Source organism: Corvus cornix, chromosome 6 (assembly GCF_000738735.6).
Source record: "Corvus cornix cornix isolate S_Up_H32 chromosome 6, ASM73873v5, whole genome shotgun sequence".
NCBI lineage: Eukaryota > Metazoa > Chordata > Aves > Passeriformes > Corvidae > Corvus > Corvus cornix.
Window position 1 is genome coordinate 25,605,200 of NC_046336.1, and position 19,827 is coordinate 25,625,026.

The 19,827-nt window shown below is 39.0% G+C and overlaps 1 long non-coding RNA gene across 1 annotated transcript in view; it reads right to left on the reverse strand.

The window, feature by feature from the left end:
• Positions 1 to 19,827, reverse strand: part of LOC109144751 — a 35,268-nt gene that overhangs the window by 6,900 nt on the left and 8,541 nt on the right. Inside the window, exon 2 of the long non-coding RNA XR_002045686.1 lies at positions 9,365 to 9,444. This is a non-coding gene — a long non-coding RNA (uncharacterized LOC109144751). The remainder of the gene's footprint in view (positions 1 to 9,364; positions 9,445 to 19,827) is intronic.

The following is a 19,827-nucleotide window of genomic DNA, read 5'->3' on the forward strand; positions in this document are numbered from 1 at the left end:
TTCCAGTCTCCCTTTAGGGTCTCATAAAGCTCCTGGTTCTTACTAGTTTTGATCTGAGTGCTAAAAGGATGCTCTGTGAGTGCCTGCCTCATCCAAAAGTCCTGGATCTCCACACAAGTTTGCCTTTATCTTCCTTTTACAACTTGTTAAACATCTGTTACAAGAAGTTATATAAAGAATGGGAAGTCTCAAAAGACCACCCTGATGCATCCCAGAGACGTCAATTCCATGAAACACTTTCAAATGAGCGTCTGAGCTCCTGTGCTTCATATGAAAGCATCTGAACTTTTTGAGAAGAGCTAATCTCTAATGAAAATGTCCTTATGTATTTTTTAATCTATCCTGCTATTTTGGATGGTAAGTCCTTTAAAAACTCTTCAGAATACATCAAAATGTCACATTGTGCCGAACGCCCATTTTTTTCCCTCTGGATCCTAGCTTAAAAATGAATGCTGAAGAATAGGAGATCATTTTGGATTACAGAACAACTTCTCAAAATGTCAGTGGTAAATAGTCAGCAAATCCCTCATTATCAATAAAATGGCACTGATATGCAGTTAAAAAGTAATTTGTAATACTTCAAATCCATATCTTCACAAGTCTTTTATCCTGTAGCAGTCCCACCAGCACCAAGCAAAATACAGTTTAATGCAAGAGGGATCTTTGGGGGTTTTGCATGCCTAATGAACTAGAGTAAAGTTCATGTTAGAAAACTCCTGCTGGACAAAGAACTTTGATTTTAATAGTGTTTTAAATGAAACCACTTGAAGTTGTTTTTAAGTCATCATCTTGCATCACTGTAATAGATATAAAATCCTTTAGTATGTGTTCAGGTACCATTCATTTTCTGGATAAAGGTCATTACTGTTTATGAAACTGCACTGCTCACAATACAAGCTTGGATGTTACATAATTAATCTTGTTGGGGGTTTTGATCTCTGACTTGTGTTTAGTTACCTTATCCATTCACTCATATTCCTTAAAAGCTCTCTATCATGTGTGAAGTGAAAAAAGCACCTCTCTAATGTTACTTGTGTGGAAATTGTAACACAATAGGCCTAAAGCCAGTATTTCCTCGATGTAGGTCAACTGTAAAAATCCCATAGAGTTAATTGGCAGAGAAGTTAGACCTATATAAGAAGCTGAGAAAAAAAAAGTCAGTGGAAAAATAGTATGAAAATTTTATACCATCAGAGAAAATGTGGTGATGTTCAAGGCAAAAAGTGTGAGCACAGTGATACACATTGGTGTTGGACTGCAGAGTGCAAGCTCATTTAACCACAGTGCTGGGCTTCCAGCACCATGTTACTGTAAATTCATCTTGGCTTTGTCGATTTTATAGCTGGAATTTTACTCTGTACTTTTGACTTACCTGCTGAGGTTTTCTGACTGCTAATTAGGTAGCTGTTTACCCATTAATGTAACACAGCTCATCTTACATTAACATCTGTAAGTGAGCACCCTGAACTGGGTTGTCCTTGAATAAATGACTCACAAGGGCAAGTCCAGGTATCTGGTTGCAAGCTGCTGGCCAGTGAAACATATGTGAAGTATTAGGAACCTTGTAAAGTATAACTTATTCAGAAAAAAAAAAAGTTTTCCAGGAGATAAGTGGATCTCTAAAATTTTTGCTAAAAGAAGAACAAGGAAAATAACCTTGTAAAATCCATCTGTTAAACATATTTGCTTACCAGTAAACATGCTTTCAGTAATGTGCAGTACAAGGTCTCCAAATAGAGATGTTTTTGAAATGAAAAAATTATCAAGTTTTTGAATAAAAACTGACTATATTTGACTTCCATAAATAATCCAGTCTGAGTAAAATAGTGCCACAAATGTGTGTCAAAGTTTTTCTCAAAATACCAAACCAATTTAAAATCAAATTCACGAATAGTAGCTAAGTTTCAAACACATACCTTGCTTGTTAAAACATGTTACTCACAGGCTCATTAGAACAGTTTGCAGACCTCTGGTTGATTTCACTAAAGCCTGAACTGCCCGTGTAGCTTTTCTTGTGGTTCCTGAAAGTATTTTATGATTCTTTCTCCAGCTTCTTTTTCCTTCTCAGCTCTCAATCACAGTTCATAATTGAGCAGTCAGAATGCTGAAATTGGATTGTGTAGCTGAATCTCAAAATGCTTTCTGCTAGGAGTCCAGATTAGATTATTGCAGTGGTGTCCCTCCTCTAACACTTGAACAGGAAACAACTGGGGCTGAACTTACTTGATTATCTCCATCCAAAAGGATGGAACATGCAAGCTCCAGAGGATAATCTAGGCACACTTCAAGATGTAGAAAGTAGAGTTTTTAGATGTAAAAATGGGCCTCTAGGGTTTGGTGGTCATCACAACAGGTCCTCTGAGGTAAAAGTAAGTAAATGCAAGCCCTTTCCATAGTCTAGTCTATACCTTGGGTGTTTTGCTTCTAAAGAATATAATCCTCAGCTTCAATTCATTCCCCACATGGGGTTTTAGATGATTGTTTTCCCTTCACATTGCCTGCTCCTCTTATCCTCCCAGAGAAAAATTCAGCCCCATTCAGAACACCAGCACACAGCCAGTGCACGTCTTAGGTACTGTTTTGAAGCTTCCGGTCAGCTGTGCAGGGTGACTTGGCATCCTGGAAAAACTGTAAGGGTGCCTTGCCATGAACACAGTGTTTCCACAACCTGTAGGACAAGGCAATAGGATGTGGGATGGAGACAAAATTGGAAAGAGTGTTTGCTACGTGATGGGCTGAGTTCCAGTGAAAGACCACCATAGCAGTAAGGTAATGATGGAAGAACTTCAAGTCAAACACTAAATACTTTAATGCAGAATGTTAGGTACCAAATGTTTGCTTGCTTGGAGGGTATATTTAATGCTACACAAACAGTGTGTTGAGTTTGTGAAAAGGTATGTGCTGCCTAAGGAAGAAAAGTGCAATTAAAACCTCATTAAAATTGATGTAAAGGGAAGGGCTTTGAAAAAATTACTCTCTTAGAGGTTCAGCATATCTAATTTCTTTCCTTTTGAACCTAGAGTACAGAATCTGAAAATGAGAATATAGTCTAAATACTGTTATTCACACAGATGTGAGTGAAATCTTTTGCTTTGCATATTCCTGCTGCAAGCAGACATGGAAGTGTTCCTCTTATGCTCAGAGATCTGAAATCAGTGAGCACAGAGCTGAGGCAAGCTGTTAAACCCCAAAGAGAGTGAGTGTATATTAACTCAGCTGTGACACTGGGCTGGTTGTTAAGCCCAGCTGATAAGTTTGGGTGCTCAACTGGATGATCATCTATAAATCATAATGCTGGAGTCAGGAAACACCTGACAGGCCAAAGTTGAAGGAGGAAAGCCAGAACAATTTCTTTCCCATTTGTTCTAGGTATAATAGGACATCTTTGAGTAACTGGTAGCATCCCCTTGTAGTTGGCTTTAAATATATATATTATATATATATTTACACTAGAATAGAGCCTTTCTTCATATACGATGGGGAACCTCCTGCTGCAATATTCTGCCAGGATTTGACAAGGGTTCATAACTTATCATAAATGTATAATGAGGGTAGTTTTCACAGGCGTGGAGTCAAGTAGGTTGCATTCTGGTTTTGCCTGGACATTCACAATTAAACCTTTCTCAGGGTTTGGCAGACACGGCCAATTTAAAACATTTCAGATCACAGTAAAATTGGAACAGACGTAAAATCCTCCTTAACTAGTGAGTCCCTGTTACTGCCAAAGGCCTGAGTTCTGAAATGTCAGTGAATTCAATTTCTTATCACCCTTCTACTTAGGAGACAAGCAGACAGCACCTTCTGTAAAAATAAATATTGTAATAGCGTTTGGTTCTTTGCCTTGCATGTGGAGTTATGCCTTTAAAATTAAAGCCAGAGAGGAAGACAAAAATTTACTTGTTTTGTAAAGCAGTACCATTTATGGACCAGGGTGATTGCATGCTCTTCCAAGAAATATAGCAGACAGGGTTGATCATTTTGGCAGCACTCTGCAGTTCATATACTTGCATTTCAGTTTCAAGCACAGTCTTGACTGGGAACATACTACAGCCCAGCTTTTCAAACATGATGAATAATTTTGCATTGCCTTGTTTTGTTAGAGACGTTTTATGGGTTTTATATTTGTTAGTGCTGTGCAGAACAAATCGTTCCAAAGGAACTTGGGCAAAAAATTGAGGCACCCAAAATCAGTCATTTTTGAACAATCTTTCTTTCAATGTTATTTGATAAAATCCTTCTCAACAGTTCATGATTAGAGCTTCTAAGAAAATTAAGGGTCTGGAATATGGTGATCAACAAGAATGCTCAATTGCTGAATGCTTTTTATGTGTGCTAAATAGAGTACCCAGATGCAACACTGTAACCCAGCTTAATTAAGAGTGTTTAGGTCCTATCTGTCCCACCACCATCTTTTTGAGAACGCATGGGGACGTGTTGCCAAAACACAAAATGCTGCTCCTGATCCGGTGATGTGTAGAGTTTGTTTTTGCAGGAACAGAAATGTGTTTGCCTGCAAAGGAGAGGAATACTAAGAAATACTTCAGCCCTTTTGGCTGATTCACCCTCAGGTGGATGTGGAGCAGCTGGAGGACAGCAGCTGCCCCTGAAACTCAGGTGAGAGTGATGAGGAGTGCTCTTCTGCCCCACCAGTTCATTGGGATCTCCACTGGTTCATGTAAACTTAGGACATCTCCTTATTCTCTTTTCCCTTTGATGGGAATGCATGGGAAACTTCAGTGCAAGATAAAAAAGCCTTGCAGACTGAAATGAAGTGGAAAGAAAATAAAGCCCTGCTAGCAAGTGCCTAGACAGTAGTTCATCTAGGAGTCAGGCTGTCCCTTTCTCATTTGTTGCTGGTGCTTCTTCTTTTCTGCATTATCACTGCAAATAGTTGTTCTTCTGACTGTGTGAGCTCTCAAGGTCTCCTGGTAAGTGCTGTTAAGAAACATGCTTTGTTTTTTCTATTAATAACATGATGAACTAAAACTATGATTTTTCTTTTGATATCTCAAATTAAATTTGGTATTTTAACATTAGTATGAAAGAAAATTACCTAGAGTTTCACCACTACGGATGACTACTGAAAATAGTTAAATCCATGGACATCACTGAGAACTGGCTTCAAAAAAGGATTTGAATGTCAGTCTCTTACATCAGGTTGTTGCTTAAATAATTTGCAGGCTTTTGACTGTCTTGTCTCTGTTCCTCCCTTCCTTTTCTTTACTTCTCTATTAAGAGAAACTGAATTTGTGTCATCAACTTACCTTCTTAATGTACCTTGTAGCCTTGTGGCTGTGCCACCAACACTGGGTGAAGACACCAGAAATAAATTTGTTGTTTGAGGGGGAAGAGTGTGTGGGGGAGTTTCTCAGGTTTTGGTGTGTTCTCCTGAGTTTCTTTCTCCCACAACTTGAGCAAGAGGTTCCTAACTGAGAAAAAGTGAGCTCATGAAGTTAATCAAAGGAGTAAGTGGAGGGTTATTGGCAATGGAGGGTGATGGAAGTGACTCAGCAAGCAGGCAGGAGAAGGCAGGTATATAGGTCTGCCTGCTTGTTTGCATACCTTAAGCAAACACTTTCAGACACGGCAAGATTGTTAAGGAGTCCTAAATTTTGGGAATATGCTTGTAATGCACTACAGTACTGCCAAGGCTAAATTACAGACATAATGGCTTGAAGAGCATAGCATCATTAGTCACATTTGCTAATTTAAAAAAATGCACTGTACGCCCCAAATATCATTAGAGAGAAATTATACAGTATTGACATTTCCATGAGAAATCAGCATTATTGGGTTCATATTGTCCTCATAATACAAGTAATTAAATAAGGGGAAAACCAGCACAGATTCCATGGGCCTCAGACATGATAGCAGTGGACATTGTGAACTGGGATTTAAAGCAGAACAGGTTTACTATGAATACTTCATATCTCTTTTACACAATTTGTCTACAAAACACTAGGCAGATTTAAAGTATGAGTATTGAATAGCAGAAAATAGCTGTTACTCTAACTCTTTCAATGACTTGAAAATAAGCTTAAAAAACAAACAAGCTACTAATGGTAAAATTTTCTATTCAGGGGTGGCATACACATAAGCCTGGGAAAAGTTACTATTAACTATCATTCTCCCTGTAAAGCTGCATGAATGTGTACAGTGCTCACAGCTTGAATGTGCAAAAGAATGTACTATGCAGAACAGGTGATGATCAATGCAATTTAAGCACTTCAGGGACCATCTGGGCTTTCAGTTATTTTAAGATGGAGAAAAAACAGCTTGACATGTTGACTGTGAAACTGCAAATACCAGTATTGTACAATATTTTTAAGTATTTTGTTTTGTGTCTTTTAGCAAAAGAATGCATAGGAATCTTAGAAGTGTAGCACCAGAAAGGGACCTTTTTATCTTGTTCATCTCCTTTCAGTGAGATAGCATCAATGACAGTTGTTTTGTCCTTCACTGTCTAAGCAGTGACACAACTTCCCTGGACAGAGAAACACTGTGAATTAGAATTTTTTTTCCAGAATCTATCTGAAATCTCTTCAGCAGCCAAAGTTTGTTTCTCTTTTTCCTCATCCCAGTGAGACTGGAGAATGATTTATCGCTATAGCACTTTTACCAGCTTTCATATTATAGAACTGTTGTCATGTCACCTGTAAGATTGCTCTTCTCTAGACTAACCCTGCTGAATTTGTGAAGCTTTTCCTTTTCATTCACAGTTTTAAAACTTTGACCCTTAATGTTCTCTGCAGGATTTGGTAATTTGCTTTTGTCTGCCTTAAGTAGACAGGCCAAACTACAGTCAGGGTTCTAGCTGGGCTCTCACCACGATGATGAAAGGCAGAGCAATTTGCTCCATTTCAGATTTACAATATTCCTGTTAATACAATTCAGAATAAGTTGACTCCTATTCAGGTTAAATCTTAACAACCAGAATTTTCCCTGGTATAATCTGATGGTTTGTTTCCTTTCTTTATATTTATGCTCTTTATTTCACCTTATAATGGGCAATGCTTTGCTCTGGTCCTAATTTATCTTTAGACCATTTTTCTGGCTTAGAAGGGTTATTCCAAATTTTGATATTTTCCTTCAATATGCTTTTAAATTATCCCAGCACAATGTGATGTGTGAATTTTCTGTGTTTATTTAATTACTCAAATAACTTACAGGCATTATGGCTTGTATAGTTAAAAAAAGTAATCACAGGGCAGACCTCTGGAAGATCTCATTTAAAGTCTCCTAGTCTGGTAAGTCATAAGAGTTTTTGAGATTATTATTTTGCTGGCCATTCTGCAAATATTTCCAGTTAATTGTCATGTCATTGTCAAATGCCTCACTAAACCTGAGGGGTGGCACATCTCTTGCTTAACCTTGTTCACTTAAGCCAGCTAGAAGGAAATCCACATGCTCTAGTAAGATGTGTTGTTTACATCATGGAGGAAATTATTTTATTTACTTATTGCTATTCTCAGAATGCTGCAAGTCTTCCAGGATTTTCCAAATATCTCATATGGCTGGGTGATCTGTGATTCTCAGGTGCTTCTTACACTTTTAAAAATAGGTTTTCTTTTCTCATTCTGTTTTTGCAATCTCAGTCATACTTCTCCCTCCGTATCAGGATCAGTTTCTGATCTCAAAGCACAAGAATAGGCACTGTGTTTCTGGGGGAGCTCCTTCCAGCTGTGATTTTATTCACCTCACAGGCTCACTGCATTTCTCTGCTGTCACTCTGCATGCATGCATGTATTCAGGCACTCCCAAAAGTCTTTGTATGAAAGAACTGAGTTCAGAAAAAGCAGGCTAGAGCCCACAGAACAACAGAGATTTTTCAAAACCTATCTCACAATATCACTATTACGATAAAAAATATACATAAAGGAATGTTTTCAAAGGTGGAAATTAACTTGTACTCTGTAAAATAGGTGTGGTACTTGCCAAGGTTCCACATTATACATAGATGTAAGTGAACATGAAAAGTACTGAACATGGAATAATTATTTTCTTCATTTCCACATCCTAAACTTATGATGGAAATTAACAGAAGCATCTCAGAAAATGTGAGCTACAGCTGTGACTACCATATAGGCAGTGCTCCTTCTACGAATAAGGGCATGCAAACAATGCTGAAAGCTGTTAGTACAGGAAAACCGTTGTCCCAGCCTGAATTATAGAAGGGTTTTTTTACCATTAAGCAAAACTAAGCCATTTGTATAAACGAATTTGGATTAGCAAACATACCCCGCAATTCTCCCAACAGTCAAAAAATTTGCCTGTTCCATAATGGAGGGGTAGGGAGAAGGCAAGGGCACAGACATACCTGTATTTTTATTAGCTATCGTACACGGTATATACATATACTTTGATTATAAGTTAAAATGCAGTGGGTAAATTAAGGTGTTTGTAGTGAAATATATGTTACAAGAAATCCCCAACTAAATGAGATGGTGGAAAACGGTAGTAAAATAATAAAGTAGGAGTTATGTAAGTCTCAAAAGATATCTTTGCTCCGTGATTTTCAATTTAGATAAGGATCAACACTGTTGCATGGGTGGTTAATTGCTAGTATTTATTTAAGAATTGAAACAATAATGCCTGCACTGTTAGAGCCTGGACATTGTCACTGGACATGTGCAAGCAAATAAAGTGAGAGCAAAGGCATAAAAAACCCACTCAGTGTATTTTAGCCTGCTGCAATTGTTTGGTAAAATTGATTAAAGCGTATCTAAGTCCTCAGGGTTTGTCAGGGCAGAGCTGTTAAATGTATGCCACTGGTACATAGAGCACATCTCTGAATTCCATGCAAGGACACTTCACAATAGAGGTCCTGTACAGGAACTCATGGAAGCACTACAATGGATGGAGATGGTAACCCTGGCTGAATGGTGTCAAAGTGCTGTTCCTGAGGTTTTTCTGTGCTGAAAAAGTTTAACTTGGTGACCAGTTGAATTTAGGAGCTTTTTTTTTAATGTGCCTAAATTACAAAGAGCACTATTATGTCAGAATGGTGAGAATGTGCGCCCTTGTTGAGCTCTGGTGATAACCCTGTGGCTTGATTATTGCAGGTGAAACATGTTGGTTTATAAGGGAATGGAGCAGACCTTTGTCCATGTATTTTTTTTCTGAGATATTTCTGGGAACTGCCTCGCTTTCCATGGGAATCTTTGTGGGAGGCTGAGACTGCTACAAGGTTAGAGAAAATACTCTTAAAGCAGGACTTATTTTGAGGTAATCTAAATGACTAATTAGTCATTGATTAACAGCTTAGAGGAAGGCAGCTACAAGTAGTCAATACTCTCTTCCGAACTAGGCTCTGTATGTCACAACAGAACAGAGTTTTGCAAATTCTCATAATCAAATATCAAACCTTCAGTGCAGGTCGCCCAGCTTCCGTAGGATCAGTTGAATTGTAGCCATGTACGCCAGCTGAGATTTTCTCCCATGGAGCTGTAACAACAGAGGCATCGACACTAAGATAAAATTTGCGTGTCAGGTTTCCTTTTTGGGAGCTACAGTTTATCTGGGAATTAAGTTTTAACAGTATAGGGGAGAAAAAGCCTTTTAAACATGAAAATAATTAATGAACATTAAGCAGCAACTAAAGCAAACTTAAAAGTGGATAATCATGCCTTTCACTAGGCATTCAGATACACTGTGTCATTATTTTTCTTTCAGAAAAAGGTCAAAGGGATTGAGTTAGGGAAAGTAAGATAATTATTTTAATTGTAAATACTGATTTCTACATCAAAGACTCCATTTCTAATTTTAATAGTGAGTAGGGAATGTTTTGAGGATTTAATATCTTTTTCCTAAGCCTGTGTTTTTTCAACTCCAGCATTCCAAAACTGATTCTACGCTCCCAATATGTGGTCTTTCATTACACTGTTAACTTTGAGAAAAGTCTTTCCAACATTTCAGAAATTCTTTAATAGAATAAATGCCTACAGTTGCAATAACTGTTTCTTCTAACCCATGGGGGTTCGCGTGTCTGATAGCTGAGGAGCAAACATCTTTTTATGTGTTGAAAGGGAAGAATGACACATTCAAGCTGTGATCCATTTTATTGCCTGAGACTTCATCATGTGCATTAGGCCTTGAAATTAAAGTTTCTTGTAAAACTGAATGTGCTTCTACTAAGATTTGCCTCGATAAAAGCAAGAGTTGTAGTGAAGACCAAACGCCTTTGTTTGTTTGTTTTGTTTTCGTAACATTGAGACTTACAAGTTGCATATGTGCATTTTTTCAGTTAGGTCAAAAGCTGCTGTTTAATAAAACATTACCATAGCTTTAGGGATAGTAGGTCAACATGATAATTAATTTCCCCATGTTCTCTAAAGGACCTCCTTCACGTTGGAGATGGGACAGAAAGCCTTGTTATATGCATCCTTTATGGCTTCTAGTAGGAACTTTGTGACTCCAACTTTTCAGCATGACTTATTTCTTCCTCATAAGAATATGAAGAGTGAGAGCTGAAAAGTTCTGGTGCTGGTCTTTCGCAGTATCTATGTCTGAATCAGCCAAATTCTCAAGAGTCCTTTCATTAATTTCAATGATATGCTATGAGTGTGTTTTAGGGGCTGGTTTGATGGCCTGGGACTATAAAAGAACTTCCAAAATCTTAATGATGTCATTGTAAGTGCTGTTACTTTTGTGAACATTTGAGTTATTCTTTCATTTTTCCTGACTATGAATCTAACTATCCTTAAATGAATATTGAGGGCATGTGTCCTCAAACAAAAGCCTTGTGGGGTGGTGGGTTTTTTAAAATAAAAAATTGCTTTAAATTTTTCTAAGTAGCTGAGATTAAGGTTAAAAAAAAGGAGAAGTACAAAAAAAGTGATACAAGATTTTCCATCTTGTAACAAATTATCTACAAATTTTCCATTAAAGCAAAGTAACTTTTTGCTCTTGTAGTTTTGAATTGCTTTAAACCACAAGTGGTTGCTTAAAAAGGAATAACATTGTGACAGAGAGGATCATATTGAGTACATTTACCTAAATAAATAAACTCTCTATCCCTAGTTATTTCTAGACTTATGCACACACATACTTGCACAACGTGTATGTAAATATATATAATCGACAGTGATAATTGTGGCATGTGTTGGAGACACATGTGGAATTACTAATTCTGTTTGTTCTCACTCTGAACTCTCTATTATTCTATAAGAGGAAGGTACATTATGTAAGCCTTAAAGTGAAACTGGTATCTCTTAATCAAAAAAGCGACTAGGGGAGAATGTTCAAAAAGAGAACAGTGTTAGTAGCTAATACAGAAAGGAGATGGTGTATGTGCAACAGTCCCCATAGTAATGTAAAAATAGTAGTTCCCTGCTTTAAATTAGTCTAACTAGATTAGATATTTTTCTTAGTTACACCTTGCTAAACATTTATTCAGAATGAGCCCAACAAGTAATCCTTCAGAATGATACCTATAGACTAATAACATTCAAGAACTCTTTGGTAATTTTTTGGTTGACAAATTGGGAAGTTGTAGAGATGTACCATGAAACTACTGAAAATCAATAAATAAATAATGCTGGCTCAGGTGGCATTAAAACCTGGAGTGAAACTGTACGTGACTTAGAAGGATATCTTAAGGAGTTCACCCTATTTTTGCTATATACTAAAGACATTATCAGTTGTAACTTCCTGGGAAGTTCCTAGTGCCATGCAGCTGTTGATACTTAAAATAGTTGCAGTGGAACCTGGGTACTTCCATTCTCCTGGTTTTGAAGCACATGCTTACAAGTAACTATTATAAAGTTCATAGTACAGTGTCAGAGTTGCCATGCAGAGAGAGAGCTTCACGCTGCTTCTGCTGTGACTAGAACTTGAGTGAAGTAATCAAGCTGGTTTTCTCTATTTCATCTGGCTCTGATACCCCATGGTTAAGGGTCAAGACCCTTAATCAATTCTCTGGGAGTCCTGTGTATCTGATTTCATGCTACCCTGAGCCCTTCCACAGAGAATACTTGCAATCTCTCACCTACTTCTATTACCATCAAGAATTTCTGTTGGCACCCAGCAAAATGGGGTCAGGAGAACTGAAAGCAAATCAGGTAAATTTTTGAGCATTTTAGGTAATCACTGTTATACTTCAGTAGGTATCTCATAGGCACACAGAAAAATCCAGTCTGAAGAGCAGTTAGTCAATGCTGTTTATTTTAGCAACTCAATGAGAACAAAATGACAATCTTTAAAAAAGATATGACAAACAATTAAAATATGCCTATTACCCATACACAGGAGGAAAACCTAAACCTTCCTGATAGTTTGACTTCAGATTTAGAAAAAAAAAATCTTTCCAAAGAAGTTTGGAAGACTGATGGTCGATGATGACACTGAGTATGGGAAAATTAAAATTAAAAAAAAAAGTCACAAATGCAGCATCAACAGTAGCTTGCAAGATGAGATCTTGTACTGTATCAGAGGTCCCTGACAAACTGAGCTTTTTCTCACATCTGGTTATATGAAGGACAATCCACTTTGTAATGGTGACCTTTGGTCATTGTGTCCCTGCCTGCATAGGTGGCACAGTTTGTAGTTGTGATTTCATGCTTTTTCCAGTTCCTTTCTTGTCTTTGCAAGAGATCCATAATTTTCTGCTTTGGTACAAGGTAGCATAACAGTGGTAGGGTCAATGTCTCCTTTCCATGATGCCAAAGCAGTTGGATGACAAAGTTGTTGGGCAAGTTACAGGTTTGGGCAAATTGCAGGTCTGTCAAAAGAATAGATTACACCACTGGAATTCATGGAAGCAGTGTTGATGGGGAATCAGATCATAGCAGAAGTACTTGACTTGGAGGTGCAGTGGGGAATGTTGTGTGTTGAATGCATGGGAAATTCCTAGTGGGTGCATATTCTTGGTCTGGTTCTTTTTTTAAGACCTTGATCTAGAAAGACATGAACTTTATTACTGTTCTGTCCCCTTGGTGTAAATGCATAAATAAAAGCACCGAGTCATCCTGACTACAGATCATGGTGCTCTTATCCTGGCTCATTCTATCTCCACAGCTTTGCTACTATTCATGACAATTTCCTGCACACAATGTGTAGGCTCACGTCCTTCTTAATGTGCTCTTCTGAGAGCATTCTGTCTTTTCCTGATCAAATGTTAATTTCATTTATCCAACATGGTTTTAAAAGCTATTTGCTAGTGTAATATTATTCAGGAAATTTTCCTTTGACAGAATCTTGCAACGTTTATTGTGATGGAACAAACACAGTGGTAAGGCTAGTGCCTGACATCTCAGACAAAATTTGTTAAGATTCATATAGAATTTTACAGCAAGAATAAATGTTTCAAATAAAATCTCAAGGACAAGGCAAAAAGCTTTTTAATAGAAAAACAGGTTTCTATCTAAGTTCTACAGGGAAACCTTACATTTGAAAGCTCTTCTTACCAAACAAAATGGATATTCTTATTATCTAGTCTTATATTCTACAGGTCTGTTTGCTTTTCTTTGCACAGGCAGTGTGTGAGAACTGAGGTGATGAAATCTATCTGGAACATAATTTAGTAAGGTCAGCCTTATCAAAGGTTTGGTACCTGTGTCAGGTTACCTGGGTTCTGTGGCTTGGCTCTGTTTTGTAGGGTGGGAATAATGCTACCAGGTGGCAGCACGTGCTGTGAAAGGCTGAGGAAGCTGATACTTGAGTGTGCTCTGGTTGCCCACCCCTGTACAGTCCTCCTGGCTGTTGCTGTGCCTGGGAATGCTGTTCTGCATTAGAACATTACCTTCTTCTCACTGTAATGTTGTTCTGTGAATAGCTTTGGCATCCCTCGACACTTCATCAGGCGGCTCACATGCCTCACCAAGACAGAGCACTGAAATTCCACAGAGAGCTTTTCATTCCTTCTGCCAGCACCATCCAGAGGCAGAAAAAAGTTATCTTGAAAAATGAGTGAGGCTTTTCTTTACAAAATTTTGCATAAATTCCCCTCAGCAGAAACATCTTCCAAAACCAAGAGATTTAAAACATTCACTCCGATATTGTTTTGGCAGTTAATGAGGTCTGAATTTGCAATGAATATGAACTCAAACAAATTGATATTGTCCCCTTTAGAAGTATAAGGAAAAAAAAGGTCACGAATAAAAGAGATTATGAAGGAATTATTTTATATGATTATCTATTTAAGGTTATTCTGTCTATCCTCATTGTTTTGGATATTATTCCCTTTTCCCTCTTCTTCATTTCTGGCTGAATAATACTGTGCAAGTCTGAAGGTCTTATAAAGTGAATAAAAAAACAGGTTTAGCTAAACTGATGATGCCACAATTCCACTGTCTCAGGTATACAGGTACCTTACAGAAGAAGCCTAGACAGCCTGAAGAAAAATAACACTGCCTTGAAGTGTAGGCTAGAATTTTAATTTAATTTTTTTTAGGTAGGATTTATGTCAGGTAACTTTAGTACATTCCAGCCTGCTTATATGTAGTAAATACCAGGGAAATGGCTTCTACCTTTACCTCTCCACCACACAATTCTGCAGGATAGAACTCCCTAGTTTGTTCTAGCTGCCTCTATGTGAAAATGAATGGATATATTGGTTTATTATTTAAGATAACATCTTATAGAAATTGCTCCACTGACATTAGCAGTTACCTGCCTAGCTGGTCATGTCAATGCATGTATTCCATATGTACTTGTACATTCACTTTTACACAAGCAAAATTGAAGTCAACTGTCACTGTCGTCCTGCTTATAACTATAAGAAAATTTCCTCATCATTTGAAACTAAAGGGAAAATTATATTTTGGCAGAATAGTCATCAGGGTAGTATAAGTGCAGATTGAAACATGTCTAGGAAAATTAAGTAAATCCACCTGACAAATGCATTCATTTTTCTCCTAAATAGCATTGCATTTGGTAGCATATGGTGAAAGAAATCAAGAAACCCATGGTAAAACTGGACCTTTTTCTCCTTTGGAAGAATTTGCTTGTAGAACAGAATGTCTTGTACAGCCTACTAGAGATAATAAAAATCAAAATACTTATGAAAATAGTTATAAATGCTTTCACATACCATTTGTTCCTATGTGTACCCTGAATGTTCATGTCACAGTTACACAAAGGAAAAAAATGGCAGGAAGACTGGGATTATACTGTGATGCTCAATGGTAGTCTGCCTGTGATTTGATATAAATTGCAAACACACTGTTGACATTTGCTATTCAGACTGGAATTCATTCTTCATCACAGCAAAAAAAGAGAACTCCCTCTCTTCCCCCTCCCCGGAAATTTTTAATAAGTGACGAGATGGCCAAGTCTAGAGTACCCTCCTATAGCTAAGTCATGTAGGAACTTGGGATCACCTGTGTCATCAATGGACATCGCTGCTACTTCAGATCGGAGCATTTATGTGAAAGAACTTATGGGGAATTATAAGAGAGAATTGGGCTGTGAGCTGTAAAACCTGCCTGCAGAGGCACATGGCGGCAGACAGAGGTTTGTCTCCACCAGACCCTGGGGGGAGGAGGTGTCACACGGCAGAGCCCTACGGAGAGGAGCCTGCCGGGAGCTGACAGACCAGTGAACAGCCAGTGATCATCCCACAGAAGGACATTGAGAAAGCGTGCTGCTGATGTGGCAACATGGGATAGGTCACACCACATAAGGAAATACTGTGCCTTAGAAAGTGTATAAAACCAACTCACTCCTTTGAATAAACGATTCAGATTCCCTGCCGGTCTGGGTCCGCGATTCAATCGCCGACAGAACAACTTGTATTCTGAATGGTGGAGTAAACTGTGTCCATTTAAGAGTGCCGTGGTGGACAAGGGGACCAAGCAGTTTTGGTGATGTGATTTCTTGGAACACACCACTTGAAAGGAAAAACCACCACAACTACACAGAAACATCTTTCTCAGAAAGCTTGGTGCAGTGTTCAGTTTTCATTTATTCATAGATCAGGAGGATTAGAACATAAAATTCAGATAAAAACAGATCTAGTGGATCAAAACACCTGTGGGCACTTAATTTTATAGGTTTATGATTATTTAAAATTATGGCAGATTTCTTGCATGGGGTCCAATTAATACACCCTTTGCAATAAAATATGAGTGACAAGTAAGCCTCAATCATCAGAATTTTCTCTCTCTCTTCCTGCCCTTCATTTCTTTTTTTCCTCAAGTACCTACAAAAACTTCAAGGAGAATCCTTAGATCTGATTTACTGGCTTCAGTGCAGTGGAAACTGGGTGCTTTCTACTGGTGTGTATTACATGATAGATCTTGGCAGTTGACTGAGTTTACCAGTTTCACTTTAAAATCCGTGGGCCAAGATATCCTTCCTTGCTGTACCTCTGGAGGCTGTGCACTATGAACTCTGAGAGCTGCACTTGATTTTTCTCTTCAGAACACTCCCTGAATTAGACTTGCTAACAGGTTATTCATGTAGGCTTCATTTCCACACTAGGAAACACAGTTTACAAACCATGAAACAGATCACTCTGTCTGTAGCCTTTTCCTTCTTGATGCTTCCATTACTTTGGAAGATGATTTGTGGTTTCTCCCTGCCACGAGATGTTGCAGAAAAAGCAAACTCATGTGCTTCAGTTTCCTGAATTTTCCCTCTGTTTCAGGACTTGTATGGGAATGGGAATGCTGAATATATGCATAGAGAATAGCAGGCTATGTCTTACAAACAACAGTCCAAGTCTCCTGGAGGTGCAAGGTTTCTGTTGTTTGGGCTCCTTTCAGGTGCTTGAAAACATCCACCCCCTGTTTCTGAGTGGCCGTGACACTACAGTGAAATAAATCCAGTCCCAAAGAGGATTTAGATCTTCATCTCAGTGTTTGCTCTTTGTCTGTACTTGACCCTGTTCGTAAGAATTTTTTTTTTGAGATTTAATAGGAAGGTTGTGTTACCTGGTGTAGAAGCTGAGCAGTGGTGACACAGATTGAGATTTTTTTGATGTGAAAATACAAGCATTCACTTACAGAAGATCTGTAGTTCAGTTTTATGAGCTTGACAGTAGAAAATATGTTTTGTCTGCTTCCTTTCCTTCTTTCATACACACTGTGGTTTTATCTCTCTCTGAAGTAGCTTGTCTCTTAGCTGTAACAAAGGAAAAGAGCTCCTTTTGCATAAGCTACTAGCATTTATTAATATAGGATGACAAAAGTCTTATTGAGCTAAGGAAAGAGACGATATGAAGTATAAATATGGAAAGATTTGAAGATGGAGCCTTTAAACCTGCTGTTGTAATCTGAGGAAGAGACAGGTTGGTAATATACACCTTCTAAATCCACAGATGATTTGCACCTAGGCTGAGTCTGATTTCTAGGCAACTGCCAGACAGATGCTGTCCCTGACTGTGTTTGTCCACCTCTCAAGGAGAATGGAACGTGGCCAGGGGAAGGGAGCCTTCCTGCGGTGTGTGGGACAGGGCAGGACTGTGAAAGGTCCCACCATGAGCGGTGTAAATGAGCTGTTCTGCGTGAACGAGCCACCGGCCCGGACCTGGAACTCGTTCTCAGCAGGTGGCACTATTGAGCTGATCAACTTGGCACAGCTGCTTCCGCACCAGATTTCTCTCTCCCCCTCGTTTTTTAATGAATTATTTTCTTTTAACATCATGGTGATGTCTTCTGCATGTGTCTCAAACTGCAAGTCATGACAAGGTGGTGTTGTACCACTTTAAATGCAGAGGGCAGCAAAAACCGTGTACAGGAACAAGGATTTGCACGTTGTTCCTGCTGAAAGTCCGTTTCTTTCTGCAAGCAGGATAAAACCTGTTCTGATTCTGAGTAGAGCCTACTTGTAGCATGTTTTTAAAGACTAGTTTTGCTCCTTGGTTGCAAGAAACTACATGCATGTTGACAAAATACATAACGGCACAGCAAACAGCTGTGGACAGAATTTAAGATGGTTCAGTCCTCCCAGCATCTTGGCCTGTACACTGGAGAAGAAACATTCATCCTGTGGGGGATCTTTATGAATGCTGGCCCCAGCCTTGTAGGGAATTGCTTCCCAAGCATCCTATTACCAATACTGCTGGTGTCGTCCTGTGGAAGTACTAATATGTGAAATACTTTTAAGAATAGGAATATTGTGGTTACTGCAGTTGCATTTTTTAACTTCCCTGCACCTGTCAAACCAGCTTCCAATGGTTGCCCACATTTCACTCCTGCTGTTCCCCAAGCTATGAGATCTCAGGATTGCCATTGATGTAAAACTGAACACAATGAAGGTCTAATTTGCTAAAGTGGAATTGTATTACAGCAAAGTTTGGGTTTAAAGGAGGTAACAATTCCTGATTCGTTTTTGTATGGCTGCTGTCTGAATTGCATTCTTCCATTTAAATGTATGCTAATTCAGAGCTGTGTATTTTTTTTTTTACTTCAAAAGAGCAACACCAATGACAGAAGATGAATAAGAAGAATCAGGAATAACAACTAAGAATAAATACTTCTGCAAACAGTTCCTCAGTGTAGCTTGTAGGAGATATTCTACATTGACTCAAGAGGAAAAAGAAAGAAGAAAGACTTTGACTTAAAAATGCTTACAATTGGAATGTTAGTATTCTTAGCAGGTGAATAATAACATTCTTCATACTTCATTTATGTGTTAACAGTTGACAGGTAAAAAATAGATTCAACAACACAATTAAATGTGTCTGTGTAACACACCAAGGGGTTATTCCCACTCTTTTTTCATGTTGATCACATCCACTCTGGGATAAACTGTCCCACAACACAACACAGATGTGTCCAAGTTATTCCTGTGGATAATGTGTTCTTTGCCTCAGTCTTTAATAGCATATTTCTTCTTTGGGTACCCAGCCCCCTGAGCTGGAAGACAGGGATGGAGAGCAGACTGAAGGGGGCTTCATGATGCAGGGGAAATGGTCAGCATCCTGCTGAACCACTTGGACACACACAGAAGTCTATGGGGCTAGATGAGATCTATCCAAGGGTACTGAGGGAGCTGGTGGAAGTTCTCACTGAGCCATTTTCTGCCATTTACCGGCAGTCCTGGCTAGCCAGGGGAGCCCCAGTTGGCTGGAAGTCAGGAAATGTGATGCCCATCTACAAAAAGGGTTGAAAGGAGAATCCAGGGAGCTACAGACCTGTCAGGCTGACCTCAGTGCCAAGGAATGTTGTGGAGTAGATCCTCTTGAGTGTCATCATGTGGCATGTGCAGGACAACCAGGGGATCACACCCAGCTGGTTTGGTTTTAAGAAAGGCAAGTCCTGCTTGACCAACCTGACCTATGACAAGGTGACCTGTTTAGAGGATGAGGAAATGGCTGTGGATGGTGTCTGCCTGGGCTTTACTAAAGCTTTTGACACTGTTTCCCACAGCATTTTCCTGGACAAACTGGCTACTTGTGGCTTGGATGTGTTCTAATACCCAATCTAAACCTTCCCTTGTGCAACTTGAGGTCATTTTCTCTCATTCTGTAACTTGATACTTGGGAGATGAGACTGAGTCCCACCTTACCACAAATCCCTTTCAAGAAGTTGTAGAGAGCAGTAAGGTGCCCCCCTGTACCACCTTACCTCCAGGCTAACACACCCAGTTCCCTCAGCTGCCCCTCACCACACTTGTTCTCCAGACCCTTAACCAACTTCATCGTTCTCTGCACCTGCTCCAGCACCTTAACGTCTTCCTTGTAATCAGGGACCCAAACCTGAACACTGTACTCAAGGTGTGGCCTCATCAGTTCCAGGAACAGGGGGATGATGTCTTGCCTGGTCCTGCTGGCCCACACTATTGCTGATCCCGACCAGGTGCCATTGGCCTTTGTTGTAACAAGGTGAGGGTCAGTCAAGGGACAGGGTGAGAGGAAATGGCCTCAAGATGCACAAGGGAAGGTTT